Source organism: Erinaceus europaeus, chromosome 7 (genome assembly GCF_950295315.1).
Source record: "Erinaceus europaeus chromosome 7, mEriEur2.1, whole genome shotgun sequence".
NCBI classification, from domain to species: domain Eukaryota; kingdom Metazoa; phylum Chordata; class Mammalia; order Eulipotyphla; family Erinaceidae; genus Erinaceus; species Erinaceus europaeus.
Window position 1 is genome coordinate 43,264,760 of NC_080168.1, and position 19,674 is coordinate 43,284,433.

The window sequence follows — 19,674 nt, forward strand, 5'->3', positions numbered from 1 at the left end:
CCAGGGGCTCTAGCCGGGATCCTTATACGGGTCCTTGAGCTTTGTGCCATGTGTGCTTAACCCGCTGCATTACCGCCCTGACTCCCTGAATTGTATATTTTTAATGGGTGGGCTCTATGGTCTGTGACTTAAATATCAATAAAACTGTTTAAGAAATTTGAAGGGGGCAGGGGCTCCAGGAAGCATGAAGCAGTAGGGGCTTGCTTTGCATATCTCTCTCGTCTCCAGGGTTATTGCTGGGGCTCAGCACCTGCATTACAAATCCACTGCTCCTGGAGGCCATGTTTTCCCTTTTGTTGCCCACGTTGTTTATCGTTGCTGTTATTGTTGTTACTGCTGTCATTGTTGTTGGATAGGACAGAGAGAAATTGAGAGAGGAGGGAAGACAGAGAGGGGGAGAGAAAGATAGACACCTGCAGACCTGCTTCACCTACTTCATGTTTGTGAGGCGACCCCCCCTCCCCACCATCCCATCTATTGTAATTTTGGGCAGACATGGATAGCAGCTACAGAGATGGTGAGATAAAAGAATGAATAGGTCTAGGGCCCAGGCGGTGGTGCACCTGGTTAAGTGCACACACTACAACGTGCAAGGCCTTGGGTTTAAGCCCCTGGTCCCCACCTGCAGGGGGAAAGCTTCACAAGTGATGAAGTAGAGCTGCAGGTGTCTCTCTGCCTCTCTCCCTGTCTCCCTCCCCTCTCAGTTTCTCTCTGTCTCTATCCAATAATAAATAAATAAATAAATTTTAAAAAAGAATGAATAGGTGAATAGGTCTTAGATAAGCAGAGATGAGAGGAAATTACTTGTGGAACAAGTAAGAAGGCAAGGGTGAAGCTTGGTGTGTTTGTGTGGTCTGACTAAGATAGCTAGTTTGAATATTTACAAGGCAGAGGTAGCAATTTCTTCGTGGTTTTGCTTGGTGGTGATGTCCATGATGACAGTGTTGTCATGTGGAGCTGACGTATCATGAAGCTGCCTCATGTTTGTTATGGTGCCAGATTGAACCACAACAAAAGCCTGGGAACAAAACAGAGAATCTGAAGAAAGTATGCATTAAAAAATCTTGCTGTCTGTGACTTGAAGAGTCTGTGCTTCTCCAGCAGAAGAGGAGGAAGGGAAAGGGGGATGGGAGAAGCTGGGGAGAATACACAGTGACAGTGCCCAGGACTTGCATGCAAATGATCCCAGGTTCAATCCCTGGCACCATCAATAGCTGGAACTGAGCAGTGGTCTGGCCAGAACTGAGAAAGAGTAAACGTTGGTCTGCATTGCCCACTCCTGTGTCTCCAAGCATGGCTGTGGGGCAGAGGGGGCATGACACCTGTTCTCTGGCCTCTGTTTAAACATGGGGGGGATAGGTGAGGGATAAAATATGACCTTTGGTGTCGAGAGCCTGTTTCTAATATTCCTACTCCCAGGGATGTGTGAGGTTCTTGCTGTCGTTTGTTACGATAGCCTGAGAACTAATTTTGAATGTGACAAAACAAGTCGAAAACACCGAGAGAGCTTTCCACAGTCTTTAGTCAGATGACAGAAATAAATGTGTATTCCGTGCCTGAGTACTTCCTTGGATTCCTTATTATGACCCTGGGGGCTAATATTGTAAAGCTTTTAGAGGGAACCTAATATTAGAGAATGCATCATCGTATTATCCTTTCTGATAATTACCATCTTTGCTTCATTTCTTCTAGCTAAGGATCAAGTCTCCTATCCGACTTTGTCAGAAGCCCCAGCTAGTGGTGTCCTGAGTAACTCCTCAGGAGCTTCCAGATCGCCCACTGAAGACTTCAGAGCCCGGCTGCAGGACTATATAAACAACCACCCTGTGCTCCTCATTAGTAAGTCTACCTGTGTGCTCTGTGCTGAGGTAAGACTTGAACCTCATTAGGAAGTTCAATCCAAGGTGTGTGTGTGTGTGTGTGTGTGTGTGTGAGAGAGAGAGAGGTGAGCAGGGGCACTAGGGCTTCGTGAATGCACTCCCAGACCAAGGTTTTCATTCCTTTTACTTCTACTTCTGAGAGACAGAGGAAGGAAGAGGGAGATGGAGAGAGAGAGGAGGGGAGAGAAGGAGAGAGAAAGACAGAGAGAGAGGGGAAGAGATGCCACAGGTCCGCTCTATCCCCACCATCCATGGATCATCTTCTGGTGGTCTCATGTTTCCATGCCAGGACACAGGCCGTGCACAGAGTGAGGTATGTGCCATACTGGGAGAGCCAGCTCCCAGCTTTTGTTAGAGGCATGTGACTGACTTTTGTGTTCAGCTGAAAACAATTGACTCTCACCTGAAGAAAGTCAGGGAGGTTATGCATGAATGTAATTTGCCTCAGAGTATTTGGAAAGTGTTGATTGAAGAACCCAGTGTTGCTTGAGTGCCTTTTAAAAAAATATTTATTTATTTATTCCCTTTTGTTGCCCTTGTTGTTTTATTGTTGTAGTTACTATTGTTGTTACTGATGTCATCATTGTTGGATAGGACAGAGAGAAATGGAGAAAGGAGGGAAGACAGAGGGAGAGAAAGATAGACACCTGCAGACCTGCTTCACCACTTGTGAAGCAACTCCCCTGCAAGTGGGGAGCCGGGGGCTCAAACCGGGATCCTTACTCCAGTCCTTGCACTTAGCGCCATGTGCACTTAACCCACTGCACTACCGGCAGACTCCCTCCTGTTTTTTTTTTTTTTAATGTATTTATTTATGAAAAGGAGAGAACAAACCAGATAATTTACTTTGGCATATGCACTGCAGGGGATCAAATTGGGACCTCACGCTTGAGAGTTCAACACTTGACCTACCGTGCCACCCCTGCTATATTTGAGTAATGTTTTTTTCTGAGCTTTTGTCAAGTACTAGAAGTTCTCAGGTCATCAAGGTCAGAAGAGTTCAGGTAGGGAAGTTACCCACTTGATTTGCTGCTTCTTTTTTTTTCTTTTTTAATATTTATTCCCTTTTGTTGCCCTTGTTGTTTTATTGTTGTAGTTATTATTGATGTCACTGTTGTTGGATAGGACAGAGAGAAATGGAGAGAGGGGGAGAGAAAGACACCTGCAGACCTGCTTCACCTCTTGTGAAGCGACTACCCTGCAGGTGGGGAACTGGGGACTCGAACTGGGATCCTTATGCTTTGCGCCACCTGTGCTTAGCCCTCTGTGCTACCACCTGAATCCTTTTTTTTTTTTTTTAAGACTTTATTTATTTATTAGTGAGACATGAGAAAGATAGGAGGAGAGAAAGAACCAGATATCACTCTGGTACATGTGCTGCAGGGGATCGAACTCAGGACCTCATGATTGAGAATCCAATGCTTTATCCACTGCGCCTCCTCCTGGACCATGATTTGCTGCTCTTTTCAGTCACTCTGTAGGGATATCTCCTGAAGAGCTGTTACTTAGTGTACTCTTCATTTTTGATCTCTATGCTCTGGTTTATTATAGGGAAAATGATTTCACAAGGAATAAACTGTGATTCCTATCTGGTAGTTAATCTTAGATTAGCAGAGAGAATGAACCAGTGATCACAGCCATTTGGAGGACTTAATCTACCCCGGTTAACCACACCGAAGCTGAGAACTGAAAGATAAACCTGATGTGGAGGTTGTAAAATGAGGGCATTTTAAGGTCACTGAAGACTAGAAGCAATTTACTTTTAAATAAACATAATTATTCATCTGCTCACCTGTAGAGTAATTTTTATGTTCATTTTGTTCCCATCTTGTCCCCTGTTGATTTACATTCCAGCTCGCAGGGAGATTTAATGCAGAAACCTTTTTATTCTGGAAGCCTCAGAGTTGGGGACTCTGTATGCGTGTCTGTGCCTGTATGTGTTCTCCTTTTTCTTTCCTTTTTTAACTTTTTTTTAAAATTTATTTCTTTATTGGGGAATTAATGTTTTACATTCAACAGTAAATACAGTAGTTTGTACATGCATATCATTCCCCAGTTTCCCATTTAACAATACAACTCCCACTATGTCATTTATCATCCTTCATGGACCTGTATTCTCCCCAGCCACCCACCCCAGAGTCTTTTACTTTGGTGCAATATGCCAATTCCATTTCAGGTTCTACTTTTTTAACTTTTTAAAGTATTTTATTTTTATTTTTGAGAGAGATGCAGAGAGAGAAAGACACAGAGTAACACCAGAGCACTGCTCAGCTCTGGCTTATGGTGGTGCGGGGGATAGAACCTGGGACTTGGGAGCCTCAGGCATGTCTCTTCGCATAACCACTATGCTATCTACCCCTGCCCTGTGTTCTTTTTCTAAAGAAAGAAAAAAGGTAGTGGAAATAGTAACAAATTTTTTCATCTTTGTTCCTCATGTAAAATAGTCATTACATGGCCACCTGAGGCCTTCCCTTCAATGCTGTTGTGATGTCGGCCTTCCCTCCCCTCCCCCACCCCCTCTCTCCCCCTTTCCCCCCTTCCCTTCCCCCTCCCCCTCCTTTCCCTTCCCCTCTCCCCTTCCCTCCCCCTCCCTTACCCCCCTTCCCTCCCTTCCCCTCCCCTCCCCTCCCCTCCCCTTCCTTCTGTTCTACTAGAGCACTTTTTAGCTCTGGTTTAGTGGTTTAGTGGTGATGCTAGGGATTGAATTTAGGATCTCTGGTGCCTCAGTCTGGCATGAAAGTCTTTTGCATGACCATTATGCTGTCTCCCCTGTCCTTTTGCATAAGGTATCAATTTGAAGTAGAGTTGCAAGGAGGAAAGAGACACAAACCCCATCCTGAGGGAGTTAGTTAAGCTGAGAAGGAAAACATGGGCTTAAGAAGAACCATGATGCTAAATTCTAACTGGTTCATATGAACAGCACAGGTTAGAGAATTTAGCAGAAGGATGGGCATCAGGAATCTGCTGTGTGATTCTTGGTCTCTGGGGACTCAATTAGCTAGCTCTAGTGATATTGCCTGCTTTTACATTTCCTCTTCCCAGACTTATTTAATCTTTATAATGAAAGATCTGAAATTATATGGTGGTCTGATTTTTTTTTTTTTTGCTTACCAGCTTACCAACTCCTAGTTCAGAGCCTGAACTCTGAGTCAGAGCCCAGATGCTCGCTCTGTGACTTGCAGCCTTGTGATTCTGGTTAAGCCATTTACTTGTTGTGCCTCCATTTCCTTATTTGTAAAATGGGGGTAATAGCACTTATTTCATAAATTTGGTGTGAGGTTTAGTTAATATCTATAAACCCCATGGAATGTGACTGCCACTGAGTAGGTGGGGGCTGAGGGCTGTAAATGGTTGCCTGTGTCATCTCATGTGGTCCTTTAAGGATGCCATTCAATGGGGCTTGCTAGCATCATGCAGATTTAACAAATAAGGAAACAGATTCAGAAGGGGTAAGCAACTTCCCCCAAACTGCACCAGTTATAGGAAGGCATGGAACTTGGATTCAGATCTAGGTTATGATTCTCTACACCCACAGTTTTTTAAATGTAGTGTCATCTCACCAACCCAATTTTTATTTTGTGTTTGTTAAACATAAGCATGATTCTGATTTTTTTATCAAGACATAAAATGTTAGATGTTAATCTTCTGATTAAGTGTTAACCAAGTAACACTTGTGGCTGGGAAGGTGGTGGAGTGGCTGGAGCTTTGGACTCAAGTCATGATATCCTGAGTTCAGCCTCTGACACTGCATTTGCCAGAGCGATGTTCTGGTTCTCTCTTTCTAATTAATTAATTAATTAATTGTGACAGTCAACAAATGTTGTGTTCTGTTCCAATGATAATTAGTAGCTCCTTTTTCTTAGTCTTTTTTCATTACCACAGGAATTATTTTTTATTTGTTATTTAATATTGATTTACAAAATTATGAGATAACAGGGGTTTAATTCCACACTGTTCCCATGACTATAGTTCTGTGTCCCCATCCTCCTCCATTGGAAACTGCAATAGTTCTCCCAAGGTCACAGATATGTGCTGACTATTATTTCTATAACTACACATATATATGCCCATTTTTAATATGGTTCTGCATTCTCTTCCTTTTTTTTTTTTTTTTAATTTATTTTTCTTACCAGAGCACTGCTCAGCGCTGGCTTATGGTGGTGTGGGGGATTGAACCTGGGACTTTAGAACCTCATGCATGAGAGTCTCTGCATAACCGTTTATCTACCCCTGCCCATTCTCTTCCTTTCTAAGTAACACCTACACCTATTATTACTTCCAAATGTCCTTTTTCTCCCCCCCCCCAAGATCCTGATGGAACTGGAGTCCTTTTTCTTAGTTTTTATATATTTATTTATTTATTGCCACCAGATTTATCGCTGATGCTCAGTGCTGGCACTAAGTCCACCATTCCTCATTGCCATTTTTTTCCCTCTGTTTTTTTTTCTTTCTAAACATTTTTTTTTTTTTTTTTTTTTTTTACCAGAGCACTCCTCAGCTCTGGTTTATGGTGGTGCCAGGAATTGAACCTGGAACTAGGGAGCCTCAGGCATGAGAGTCACTTTGCATAATCGTTATGCTATCTCCCATGCCCCCTTTCTTTCTTTCTTTTTTTAAATTTGATAATCTTTATTTATTGGATAGGGATAGCCAGAAATCAAGAGGAAAGGGGAAAGGGGGTGATAGAGAGGAAGAGAAACAGAGGCACCTTCAGCACTGCTTCACCACTCGTGAAGCTTTCCCCTTGCAGGTGAGGACCAGGAGCTTGAACCTGGGTCCTTGTGCACTATAACACGTGCACTCAACCAGGTGTACCACCACCTGGCCCCTTCTTTCTAATTTTTATTAGGAAAGAGAGAAATTGAGAGAGGCAGGGGAGATATACAGGGGTGGAGAAAGATTCCTGCAGACTTTTTCACTGCTTGTGAAGCAACCCCCTGCAAGTGGGGAGCTGGGGCTTGAACCTGAGTCCTTGTGCTTGGTAATGTGTGCACTACCACCTGACCTCCCTTTTCTAGTCTTTCTTCTTCAAGGTCCCAAACTCATACTTGAATAGTAGTTAAGAGTCCTTAATCCCTCCCACACTGTAAATCTGTCTTCTCAACATAAAATAAAGATGACATGACTACCTCATCTGCTATACTAGTTCAATGCATAGCTTTATTATGAGGACTATAATTTCAAAGCCTATAGTATATGTTTATTTAATCACAATCACCATATGAGTGTGTATTATTATTTTTAATTTTTTAAACATTTATTTTCCCTTTTGTTGCCCTTGTTTTATTGTTGTTGTTGTTATTGATGTCATTGTAGTTGGATAGGACACAGAGAAGTGGAGAGACGGGGAGAGAAAGATAGACTCCTACAGAACTGCTTCACTGCTTGTGAAGCACTCCCCTGCAGGTGGGGAGCTGGGGTCTCGAACCAGTATCCTTAAGCTGGCCCTTGTGCTTTGTGCCACATGTGCTTAACCCGACCCCCATGAGTGTGTATTTTATGCCAGATGCTGTCTGGTCATTCTATTCTAAAATGCTGCTGAAGGGCTGAAAATGTTCAGTTTTGACCTTGCATTATTTCTCTAGTGAAGAGTACGGTGGGCAGGGGAGATAGCATAATGGTTATGCAAACAGAGTCTCATGCCTGAGGCTCTGAGGTCCTAGGTTCAGTCCACTACACCACCATAAGCCAGAGCTAAGCAGTGTACTGGTATAAAAACAAAACAAAAAACAAGGCTAGTGTATTCAGGACTGCTGCTAGCGATAGGCAGAGTGCACAGCCTTATAATCACAGTTCTATTTGACTTGTAATTTCTCCTACCCAGCTAGCTTTTTCCTCTGAAGTCTACTGACTTGTGCATCTCCCACCTCTTTTTATGTCTCTGAAAAGGCAAAACCTTGGGTTTTATTTGTTTTATTTAATTAATTTATTTTATTGGGTTTTTTCTTTATTTATTTCCTTTTACTTCCCTTGTTTTATTGTTATTAGTTATTATTGATGCTGTTGTTGTTGTTGGATAGGACAGAGAGAAATGGAGAGAGGAAGGGAAGATAGAGAGGGGGAGAGAAAGATAGACACCTGCAGACCTGCTTCACTGCTTGTGAAGTAACTCCTCTGCAGGTGGGGAGCCAGAGGCTTGAACCCAGATCCTTATGGCGGTCCTTACGCAGAGCGCCACCTGTGCTTAACCTGCTGCACTACCGCCCGACTCTTTGTTTTATTTTTATTGATAAATGTATTCTGGGAATGATGAACTTTTTTTTTTTCTGGTTCTTTTTATTTATTTATTTAAATTATTTCTTTCTTGGGGAATTAATGTTTTACATTCAACAGTAAATACAATAGTTTGTACATGCATAAGATTTCCCAGTTTCCCATTTAACAATACAACCCCCACTATGTCATTTATCATCCTTCATGGACCTGTATTCTCCCCACCCACCCACCCCAGAGTCTTTTACTTGGGTGCAATATGCCAATTCCAGTTCAGGTTCTACTTGTGTTTCCTTTTCTGATCTTGTTTTTCAACTTCTGCCTGAGAGTGAGATCATCCCATACTCACCCTTCTGTTTCTGACTTATTTCACTCAACATGAATTTTTCAAGGTCCATCCAAGATCGGCTGAAAACGGTGAAGTCACTATTTTTTACAGCTGAGTAGTATTCCATTGTGTATATATATACCACAACTTGCTCAGCCACTCATCTGTTGTTGGGCACCTGGGTTGCTTCCAGGTTTTGGCTATTACAAATTGTGCTGCCAAGAACATATGTGTACACAGATCTTTTTGGATGGATGCGTTGAGTTCCTTAGGATATATCCCCAGGAGAGGAATTGCAGGATCATAGGGTAGGTCCATTTCTAGCCTTCTGAGAGTTCTCCAGACTGTTCTCCACAGAGGTTGGACCAATTGACATTCCCAGCAGCAGTACAGGAGGGTTCCGTTGACCCCACATCCTCTCCAGCATTTGCTGCTGTTACCTTTTCTGATGTATGACATTCTCACAGGAGTGAAGTGATATCTCATTGTTGTCTTTATTTGCATTTCTCTAACAATCAGAGACTTGGAGCATTTTTTCATGTGTTTCTCGGCCTTTTGGATCTCTTCTGTGGTGAATATTCTGTTCAAGTCCTCCCCCCATTTTTGGATGGGGTTATTTGTTGTCTTGTTGTTGAGTCTGGCAAGCTCTTTATATATGTTGGTTATTAAACTCTTATCTGATGTATGACATGTAAAGATCTTCTCCCATTCTGTGAGGGGTCTCTTGGTTTGGGTAGTGGTTTCTTTTGCTGTGAAGAAGCTTTTTAATTTGATGTAGTCCCATAGGTTTATACTTGCCTTAGTCTTCTTTGTAATTGGATTCATTTCATTGAAAATGTCTTTAAAATTTATGCAGAAAAGAGTTCTGCCAATATTTTCCTCTAAGTATGTGATAGTTTGTGGTCTAACATCCAAGTCCTTGATCCACATGGAATTTACTTTTGTATTTGGTGAAATACAGTGGCTCAGTTTCATTCTTCTGCATGTTTCAACCCATTGTTTCCAACACCATTTGTTGAAGAAACTCTGCTTTCCCCATGTAATAGTCTGGGCACCTTTGTCAAAGATTAGATGTCCATAGGTGTGGGGCCTCATTTCTGGGCTCTCAATTCTATTCCACTGGTCAGTGTGTCTAGTCATGTTCCAGTACCCAGCAGTTTTGATGACAATGGCCCTATAATACAGTTTGAGATCTGGCAGTGTGATGCCTCCAGTTCTTTTCTTGCTTCTCAAGATTGTTTTGGCAATTCTAGGTCTTTTCTGGTTCCAGATAAACATTTGTAGCATTTGTTCTATTCTCCTAAAAAATGTGCTTGGGATCTTGATGGGGATAGCATTAAATTTGTAGATGGCTCTGGGTAATATATTCATTTTGATGATGTTAATTCTTCCAACCCATGAACATGGAATATCTTTCCACTTCTTTGTGTCTTTTTCAATTTCTTTGAGTAGTGACTCATAATTTTCAGTATACAAGTTTCACTTCCTTGGTTAGATTTACTCCTAGATATTTTATTGTTTTTGTTGCTATAGTAAAAGGAATTGATTTCTGGATTTCAACTTCTTCTAACTTAGTGTTTGCATGGAGGAATGCCACTGACTTTTGAATGTTAATTTTATAGCCTGACACCTTACTGTATTGCCTGATGATTTCCAAAAGCTTCTTGCTGGATTCCTTAGGTTTTTCTATGTATACTATCATGTCATCTGCAAATAAGGAGAGTTTGACTTCTTCTCTTCCAATCTGTATCCCTTGAATTCCTTGCTCCTGCCTGATTGCTATGGCAAGAACTTCCAACACTATGTAGAATAATAATGGTGATAGTGGACAGCCCTGTCTAGTACTGATCTGAGTGGAAATGCTTCCAGTTTTTCACCATTGAGTATGATGTTGGCTGTAGGTTTGCTATATATAGACTCCACTATCTTCAGGAATTTTCCATCTATTCCCATTTTTTGTAGTGTTTTGACCATAAAGGGATGTTGTATTTTGTCAAAGGCTTTCTCTGTATCTATTGATAGGACCATGTGGTTTTTGGTCTTGCTTTTGTTGATGTGGTGGATCATGTTGATTGATTTACGTATATCAAACCAACCTTGCATGCCTGGGATAAAGCCTACTTGGTCATGATGAACAATCTTTTTAATATATTGCTGTATCCAGTTGGCAAGAATTTTGTTTAATATTTTCGTATCTATGTTCATCAGAGATATTGGTCTGTAGTTTTCTTTTTTGGTTGTGTCCCTGTCTGCTTTTGGTATCAGGGTGATGTTGGCTTCCTAGAAGCTGGCAGGGAGTATTCCAGTGTCTTCAATCTTCTGGAAGACTTTTAAAAGTAGAGGTATTAGTTCTTCTTTGAAGGTTTTGTAGAATTCATTTGTAAAACCATCTGGTCCAGGACTTTTATTTTTGGGAAGATTTTTGATAACTGTTTCAATTTCATTAGCTGTTATGGGCCTGTTCATGTTATCCATTTCCTCTTTACTTAGTTTTGGGGTTGGTAGTTATCTAGGAAATCATTCATTTCTTCCAGGTTCTCTAGTTTGGTGGCATATAGTTGTTCATAGAAGCCTCGCATGATATGTTGAATTTCTGCAGTGTCTGTTGTGATATCTCCTCTTTCATTTACTATCTGATTTATTTGGGTCTTCTCCCTTTTTTGTTTTGTGAGTCTGGCTAAAGGTTTGTCGATTTTGTTTACTCTTTCAAAGAACCAACATTTACTTTTGTTGATCTTTTGTATGGTTTTCCTATTCTCAATGTTATTTATTTCTGCCCTAACTTTAGTGGTTTCTGTCCTTCTGGTTGCTTTAGGGTTCCTTTGTTGTTCTTCTTCTAGGTCTTTAAAATGTGCAATCAGGCTTTTTATTTGTGCTTTTTCTTGTTTCCTAATGTGTGCTTGTATAGTTATGAACTTCCCTCTTAGGACTGCTTTAGCTGTGTCCCAAATTTTGATAGCTTGTGTCTTCATTTTCATTGAACTCTCGAAACATTTTGATTTCTTCCTTGATTTCCTCTTTGACCCAGAAGTTGTTAAGAAGTGTACTGTTGAGCTTCCACATTTTGGCACTGTTACTAATCTTTTGTTGATTGTTAAGTGTTAGTTTAATTCCACTGTGGTCTGAGAAGATGCTTGGGATGATTTCAATGCTCTTGAATTGGCTGATTCTGTCTTTGTGGCCTAGTATATGGTCTATCCTTGAGAATGACCCATGTGGATTTGAGTAAAATGTTTATTCCAGTTTCTTGGCATGAATGACTCTGAAAATGTCCAATAGTTCTAGTTATCTATCTCTTCATTTAGCTCCCTTATGTCTTTACTGATTTTCTGCCTGGATGATCTGTCAAGTTGAGAGAGTGGGGAGTTGAAGTCCCCTACTATGATTGTGTTACTGTTAATATATTGCTGTAGCTATTTCAGTAGAAGTTTGATGTATTTAGATGGCTTCTCATTGGGTGCATAGATGTTAATAATTGTTAAGTCCTCTTGATTGACTGATCCTCTGAGCATTAAGTAGTGTCCATTTCTATCTTTTTTAATCTTATCTATTTTAAAGTCTATCATGTCAGATATGAGAATAGCTGCTACTGCCCTTTTTTGTGGGCCATTGGCTTGTTGATAGTTTTCCATCCTTTCACTTTAAGTCTGTGTTTGTCTTGTCGAGTTAGGTGGGTTTCCTGTAGACAGCATATTGTTGGGTTGTGTTTTCTGTTCCATCTTCCTACTCTGTGTCTTTTAATAGGGTAATTTAGGCCATTGACATTTATTGATATCAAAGATTGAAGATATTTTAATGCCATTCTTGTAGAGTTTTAGAGTTTTGATATATGTCCTATTTGTGGTGGTCTGGTTGTTTATAGGAGACCTTTCAGAACTTCTTTCAGGGCAGGTTTGGTGATGGTTGATTCCTTCAACTGTTGCTTGTCTGAAAAGATTTTGATGCTTCCATCTAGTCTGAATGACAGTCTAGCAGGATATAGTATTCTTGGCTGAAAGCCTTTCTCATTGAGCACTCGATAGATATCTTGCCTTTCTCTTCTGGCCTGTAGTGTTTGTATGGATAAGTCTGCTGCTAATCTTATGGGTTTTCCTTTGTAGGTGACTCTTTGTTTTTCTCTTGCAGCCTTCAGGATCCTTTCTTTATCCTTATTCCTTTCTATTCTAAGTATGATGTGTCTTTGTGTCTTTAGGTCTGGGTTAATTCTGTTTGGGACCCTCTGGGCTTCTTGAATCTTTATGTCTTTGGTGTTGTCTAGACTAGAGAAATTTTCAGCTATTATGGCCTGGAAAATACTTTCTTCCTCTCCTTCTCTTTCTTCCTCTGGTATGCCAATAATGCGTATATTGTTTCTTTTGAATTCATCCCATAGGACTCTGTTGTTGTTTTCAGCATCTCTTAATCTCTTTTTGAGATCTCTTACTTCTTTTTTAGTTGTCTCTAATTCATCCTCAATCTTGCTAATTCTGTCTTCAACCTCATAGATTCTATTCACTCTGCCCTCTACTGCTTTCTGGAGTTCATCTATTTTGTTGCCCTGCTCTGATACTGTTTTAACTTGTTCAGCTAGTTGCCTTCTTAGCTCAGTGATTTCATCTTTCAGCTCTCTAATAACCATGAGATAATTAGTATTTTCTTCCATATTCTCATTTGTTGTTCCTGCATTTCTGATTACAATTTTTTCAAATTCTTTACTCACTCCTGTGATTATTTCCTTAGCTAATGTTTGGATGTTGAACTCGTTGTTTTGTGCTTCACCCTCTGGAGGACTTTTAGCTGGACTCTTGTCCTGGTTCGATTCTCCAATATTTTTTCTTGTTGTTTTAACCATTTTATATATTATGTTATGAGTTCCCTTTATCAGTACTTTTCAAATTATTGATCACTATTGCCTGGATTGACTTGTGTCTAAGTAAGTTAATTAAAGGGTTTACAGTGGTGCAGGTTAACAGTTGTTTCAATCCCTGAGTTGGAGCTCAGTGGTTTAAAACCCTCTTTTTTTTTTCCTTCCCTGTAGGCTCTGGGAGCCTGAGGGCTTTTAAACTATCAATAGGCTTCTTAGCTTAATCACTGACTCCTGACTAAGAGATAAAGCAGGGTGTGGCAGAGATAATCCAGTGGTTATGCAAAGAGACTTTCACAGCCCCTCAGCTATGCCACCGAGGTATAGGTCTTCTGAGTTTCCTGGTTAGATCTCTGTCCCCTGGTGTCCCTTCCTGTCGCTGCTCCAGATTCTGAGGGTAGTAGCAATGGAGACTCAGAGTTGCACTTGATGAGTCTCTGGTGAGTCCTCTCCTCCCTTAAGCTGTCCCCTTGATGGTGGAGCAGACTGGAGGTGGTGTCTCAACTGATAAACTGCTGGACTGTTAGCAGTCACTTAATCTCTCCTTAGGCCCCTCTCTCCTCTCTGTCACCAGCCACATGTGTTTGTACTCACCGGTGATTTAGTTGGTTCCTGTGGTCATTCTAGTCCTGTCTTTTTTCTGTCCCAGGTGGTCTCCTTTGCATTTCTAGTTGATCCGGGAGAGGAGAGGAGAGGAAAGTGATCTCCTGCTCATAGCTCTGCTTCTGGAAGTCCCCAGAATGATGAACTTTTATATAAAGTTTGTGTTAGTTATAGTTTTTTATTTACATGTACAGTCATTCTATTGATTTTTTTTTTTTTTTTGGTCCCATCATTTGAATGATTCCTAGGAATGGTCAGGTCTTCTGGATTTCCTCTAGCTTTACCTTGACAAATACCAATTTCTGAACTATTCCAAATATGTAATGTAGTAGTTGCTTTCAGCTTTGTACCAGTTGAGATGGAAATTTATTTTCAAGTGCTTTGACCATAAAGCATAGTTAGGGGCCTCTCCTGGTAAAAATGGTGATTCTCTTTTGCAGGTGTATAACTTATATATTTGACCATTGACATTCGTTTGAAAAGTTATCTTGGTGGTCCGGGAGGTGGTACAGTGAACAAAGCATTGGACTCTCAAGCATGAGGTCCTCAGTTCAACCCCCAGCAGCACAGGTACCAGAGTGATGTCTGGCTCTTTCTCTCTCCTTCTATGTTTCTCATAAATAAATAAATAAATAAATTATAATGAAGTAGAATATTCCTAGGTTATTATTTTTTATTTTTCATTCTGTTTAGGGTTAATGTTTTACAGTACAGTTGTTGACACATGGGTACGATTTCCCACTTTCCTGTGATAGATATCTGCAAAACACTCTCACCCAGTTTAGGTACTCTTCCAACATTTTTTTTTTTTTTTTTTTTTACCAGATCACTGCTCAGCTCTGGCTTATGGTGGTGGTGGGGATTGAACCTGGGACTTTGGAGCCTCAGGCACAAGAGTCCGTTTGCATAACCATTATGTTATCTACCCCACCCACTCTTCCACTATCTTTTTTTAACATTATTTATTCCCTTTTGTTACCCTTGTTTTATTGTTGTTGTAGTTATTATTGTTGTTGTTGTTGATATCGTTACTGGATAGGACAGAGAGAAATGGAGAGAGGAGGGGAAGGCAGAAAGGGGGAGAGAAAGACAGATACCTGTTGTTAAAATTTTCGGAGGCTCTTGCCGGCCAGGCGGGCTAGCTTCACGGGCGGGTAACAGAGATGCGGAGACAATGGCTGGGCAGGGAAGCTGTATTTCTTTATTCAGGAACAATGATTCATAAACTAAGACAAACTAATCACCAAACAGAACTCTGCTGTCTCTTTGCGGCGGCACAAGCACTCTCTCTTACTCTGTAACTCGGGAACTCTCCAACTCTGGAACTCTGGAACTCTCCTACTGGGGAACCCTCTGAAACTCTGGCACTCTGGAACTCAGGAACCCAGGAACTCTGGCGGGGTCCCTAGGGGCGGGGCCAAGCGGGCCCACGAAATTAACAGGACTGATGCAATTCTCTTGGCGGGGGAGAACTACCCAATGTAAAGCATACAACAGATACCTACAGACCTGCTTCACCACCTGTGAAGTGACCCCCTACAGGTGGGCAGCCAGGGGCTCAAACAGGCATTCTTATACCTGTCCTTGCGCTTTGCACCACTTGTGCTTAACCCGCTGCCCTACCACCCGGCTCCCCCTCTTCTACCATCTTTTTTTTTTCTCTTCATTTCTTTTTTTTTTTATTTATTTCTTTATTGGGGAATTAATGTTTTACATTCAACAGTAAATACAATAGTTTGTACATGCATAACATTCCCCAGATTCCCATTTAACAATACAACCCCCACTATGTCATTTATCATCCTTCATGGACCTGTATTCTCCCCACCCACCCACCCCAGAGTCTTTTACTTGGGTGCAATATGCCAATTCCAGTTCAGGTTCTACTTGTGTTTTCTTTTCTGATCTTGTTTTTCAACTTCTGCCTGAGAGTGAGATCATCCCATATTCACCCTTCTGTTTCTGACTTATTTCACTCAACATGAATTTTTCAAGGTCCATCCAAGATCGGCTGAAAACGGTGAAGTCACCATTTTTTACAGCTGAGTAGGATTCCATTGTGTATATAGACCACAACTTGAGCAGCCACGCATCTGTTGTTGGACACCTGGGTTGCTTCCAGGTTTTGGCTATTACAAATTGTGCTGCCAAGAACATATGTGTACACAGATCTTTTTGGATGGATGTGTTGGGTTCCTTAGGATATATCCCCAGGAGAGGAATTGCAGGATCATAGGGTAGGTCCATTTCTAGCCTTCTGAGTGTTCTCCAGACTGTTCTCCACAGAAGTTGGACCAATTGACATTCTCACCAGCAGTGCAGGAGGGTTCCTTTGACCCCACACCCTCTCCATTTGCTGCTGTTACCTTTTCTGATATATGACATTCTCACAGGAGTGAAGTGATATCTCATTGTTGTCTTTATTTGCATTTCTCTGTCAATCAGAGACTTGGAGCATTTTTTCATGTGTTTCTCAGCCTTTTGGATCTCTTCTGTGGTGAATAATCTGTCCATGTCCTCCCCACCCCCCCATTTTTGGATGGGGTTATTTGTTGTCTTGTTGTTGAGATTGGCAAGCTCTTTATATATTCTGGTTATTAGTCTCTTGTCTGATGTATGGCATGTAAGGATCTTCTCCCATTCTGTGAGGGATCTCTTGGTTTGGGTAGTAGTTTCTTTAGCTGTGAAGAAGCTTTTTAATTTGATGTAGTCCCATAGGTTTATACTTGCCTTAGTCTTCTTTGTAATTGGATTCATTTAATTGAAGATGTCTTTAAAATTTATGCAGAAAAGAGTTCTGCCAGTATTTCCCTCTAAGTATGTGATAGTTTGTGGTCTAACATCCAAGTCCTTGATCCACTTGGAATTGACTTTTGTATTTGGTGAAATATAGTGGTTCAGTTTCATTCTTCTGCATGTTTCAACCCATTTTTTCTAACACCATTTGTTGAAGAAACTCTGCTTTCCCCATTTAGTAGTCTGGGCACCTTTGTCAAAGATTAGATGTCCATAGGTGTGGAGGCTTACTTCTGGGCTCTCTATCCACTGGTCAGTGTGTCTATTCATGTTCCAGTACCAAGCATTTTTTATGTCAGTGGCCCTATAATACAATTTGAGATCTGGGAGTGTGATGCCTCCAGTTCTTTTCTTGCTTCTCAAGATTGTTTTGGCAATTCTAGGTCTTTTCTGGTTCCAGATAAACATTTGTAGCATTTGTTCTATTCTCCTAAAAAATGTGCTTGGGATCTTGATGGGGATAGCATTAAATTTGTAGATGGCTCTGTGTAGTATATTCATTTTGATGATGTTAATTCTTCCAACCCATGAACATGGAATATCTTTCCACTTCTTTGTGTCTTTTTCAATTTCTTTGAGTAGTGACTCATAATTTTCAGTATACAAGTCTTTCACTTCTTTGGTTAGGTTTACTCCTAGATATTTTATTGTTTTTGTTGCTATAGTAAAAGGAATTGATTTCTGGATTTCAACTTCTTCTACTTAGTGTTTACATAGAGGAATACCACTGACTTTTGAATGTTTATTTTGTAGCCTGACACTTTACTGTATTGCCTGATGATATCCAAAAGCTTCTTGCTGGATTCCTTAGGTTTTTCTATGTATACTAGCTGGGCAGTGCTCTGATGTTTCTCTGTCTCTCTGCATCTCTCTCAAAAATAAAATAAAATATTAAACAAATAGTTTATTCAAGTGTTAACAGATGTGCTGTGGACTCTAGAGAATATAATTGTACATTTACATATTATCAAATTTTTATAATAATTTTTAGCAATTGCTTTTAGTACTTACTCTTTAGATTTGAAAAGCCTAGATTTGGGGTAGCAAACTGCAAATAGTTTCTAAAACTAAGAGACTAAGAATGTCTGATGAGTCTATGATTTTATAATGGTATGAACTTCTTGTTTTTAGTTAGAAAAGATGTATGAATTAATTGACTTTTGTTCCTGGAGGTTTCCCAACTACAGCTTTTGTTACCCTTTCCTTTAATGTCTCTCTGTACTGATCCCATCATTTTTTATTGGTGACTCAACAGTGATTTACAAAATTATAAGATAATAAGGGTATAATTAACTCCACACCATACCCACCACCAGAGTTCTTTGTCGCCATCACCCCCTTGATTGAAAACTGCAATACTTCTTCCAAAGATTCATGGTATTGCCAGGGATTAAACCTAGGACTTTAGAATCCCAGGCACTGAAATCTATATAACCAATAATTCTGTTGTCCCCAGCCTAATTCCTAATAATTCTTCTCCTTCCACTTCCCCCTCCTACTTCCTCTTTTTAAAAATCTCTTAAGTCTTTATTTATTTATTGAATATGGACAGCCAGAAATTGAGAGAGAAAGGGGAAATGGAGAAGGCGAGAGACAGAGAGAGACACCTGCAGCCCTGCTTCACCACTCACAAAGCTTTCCTCATGCAGGTGGGGACCAGGGGCTCATTGCAACATTTGTACTCAACCAGGTGTGCCACCACCCAGCCCCCTTCTTCTTTTCTTCTTTTTATTAAATTTTTATATTTATTTATTTATTTTCCCTTTTGTTGCCCTTGTTCATTGAATATTATGTGTTCAAAGAGTAAATAATACCCTGACTATTATAGAGTGTTTCTCTCCTGCCCTGGGTTGCCACATAGTGTTCTGGAAACAATAAGTCTGTTTTTTTGTTTGTTTGTTTGTTTGTTTTTAACCAGAGCACTGCTCAGCTCTGGCTTATGGCAGTGTTGGACCTGGGACTTGAGAGCCTCAGGCATGAAAGTCTCTTTGCATAACCATTATGCTATACTCCCACCCAAGTCTTTCTGTTTCTTTTCCTTCTCCCTCCCCACTCCCTCCTCTCTTTCTTTCTTCCTTCCTCCCTCCCTCCCTTCCTTCCTTCCTTCCTTCCTTCCTTCCTTCCTTCCTTCCTTCTTTCCTTCCTTCCTTCCTTATGTTGTGGAGACTTTGCCAAGTCTCCACACTTGTGAACCTGGGGCTTTGGAGCCTCAGGCATGAGGGTCATTTTTCATAACCACTACGCTATCTACCCTCTGCCCAATTCTATTGTTCCTAATGGAGTCCTCTTCGTTTCAATTTTAGAGAGAGGCAGAGAGACAGAGAAGGGTCACCAAAGTTTTGTTCACAGTGCTCCCATGTGGTGGTAGGGGTTTAAACTTTGGTCCTCACGCATGGTAAAGTATATGCTCTAGAAAATGAGATATTTCCTGATTCCCTGGGGTTTTTTGGAAAGCCCCCTCCCCCCAGAACTGCTCACTTCTGGCTTAGGGTGGTGCAGGAGATTGAACCTGGGACATAACTCACCTGATAGAGCAGCTGCCTTACCATATGGAAAGCTTTGGGTTCGAGCTACAGGAAACTCACCTAACTCAAGAAGACAAACACAGACTCAAAGTGAAAGGATGGAAAGGTATCATACAGGCCAGTGGCCCACAAAAAAGGGCAGGAACACCTATTCTCATATCTGACATGGCAGACTTTAAAATAAATAAAATTTTAAAAGATAAGGATGGACACTACATCAGAGTATTAGTGCACCTAGGCAACTGGAGGGACTCTAAGGATGGTTAAAAGTGTTGTGGTGCCTTTCACTCTCTGTTTGTCTCTATGAAATAGAATGGAAATAAGCAAATAAAATAGCCTGGGAGTAGTGGAACCTTATATGTGCAAGGTCTCTGCACCAGTTTAAGAAAAACAGAATCAAGTCAATAGGTACCAGATATCTACTAAATGTCATTACTGTCCATAGGGAGAACCTTGGGGCTTATATAAAAATGAAGTGGAGGGAGT

The 19,674-nt window shown here is 40.8% G+C and overlaps 1 protein-coding gene across 3 annotated transcripts in view; it reads left to right on the plus strand.

The window, feature by feature from the left end:
* Positions 1–1,692: 1,692 nt before the first annotated feature.
* Positions 1,693–19,674, plus strand: part of TXNRD1 (thioredoxin reductase 1) — a 150,512-nt gene continuing 132,530 nt past the window's right edge. For all 3 annotated transcript variants that reach the window (XM_060194323.1, XM_060194321.1, XM_060194322.1), the window contains exon 1: positions 1,693–1,868. The gene's annotated coding sequence lies outside the window, so the exon portion shown is untranslated. The remainder of the gene's footprint in view (positions 1,869–19,674) is intronic.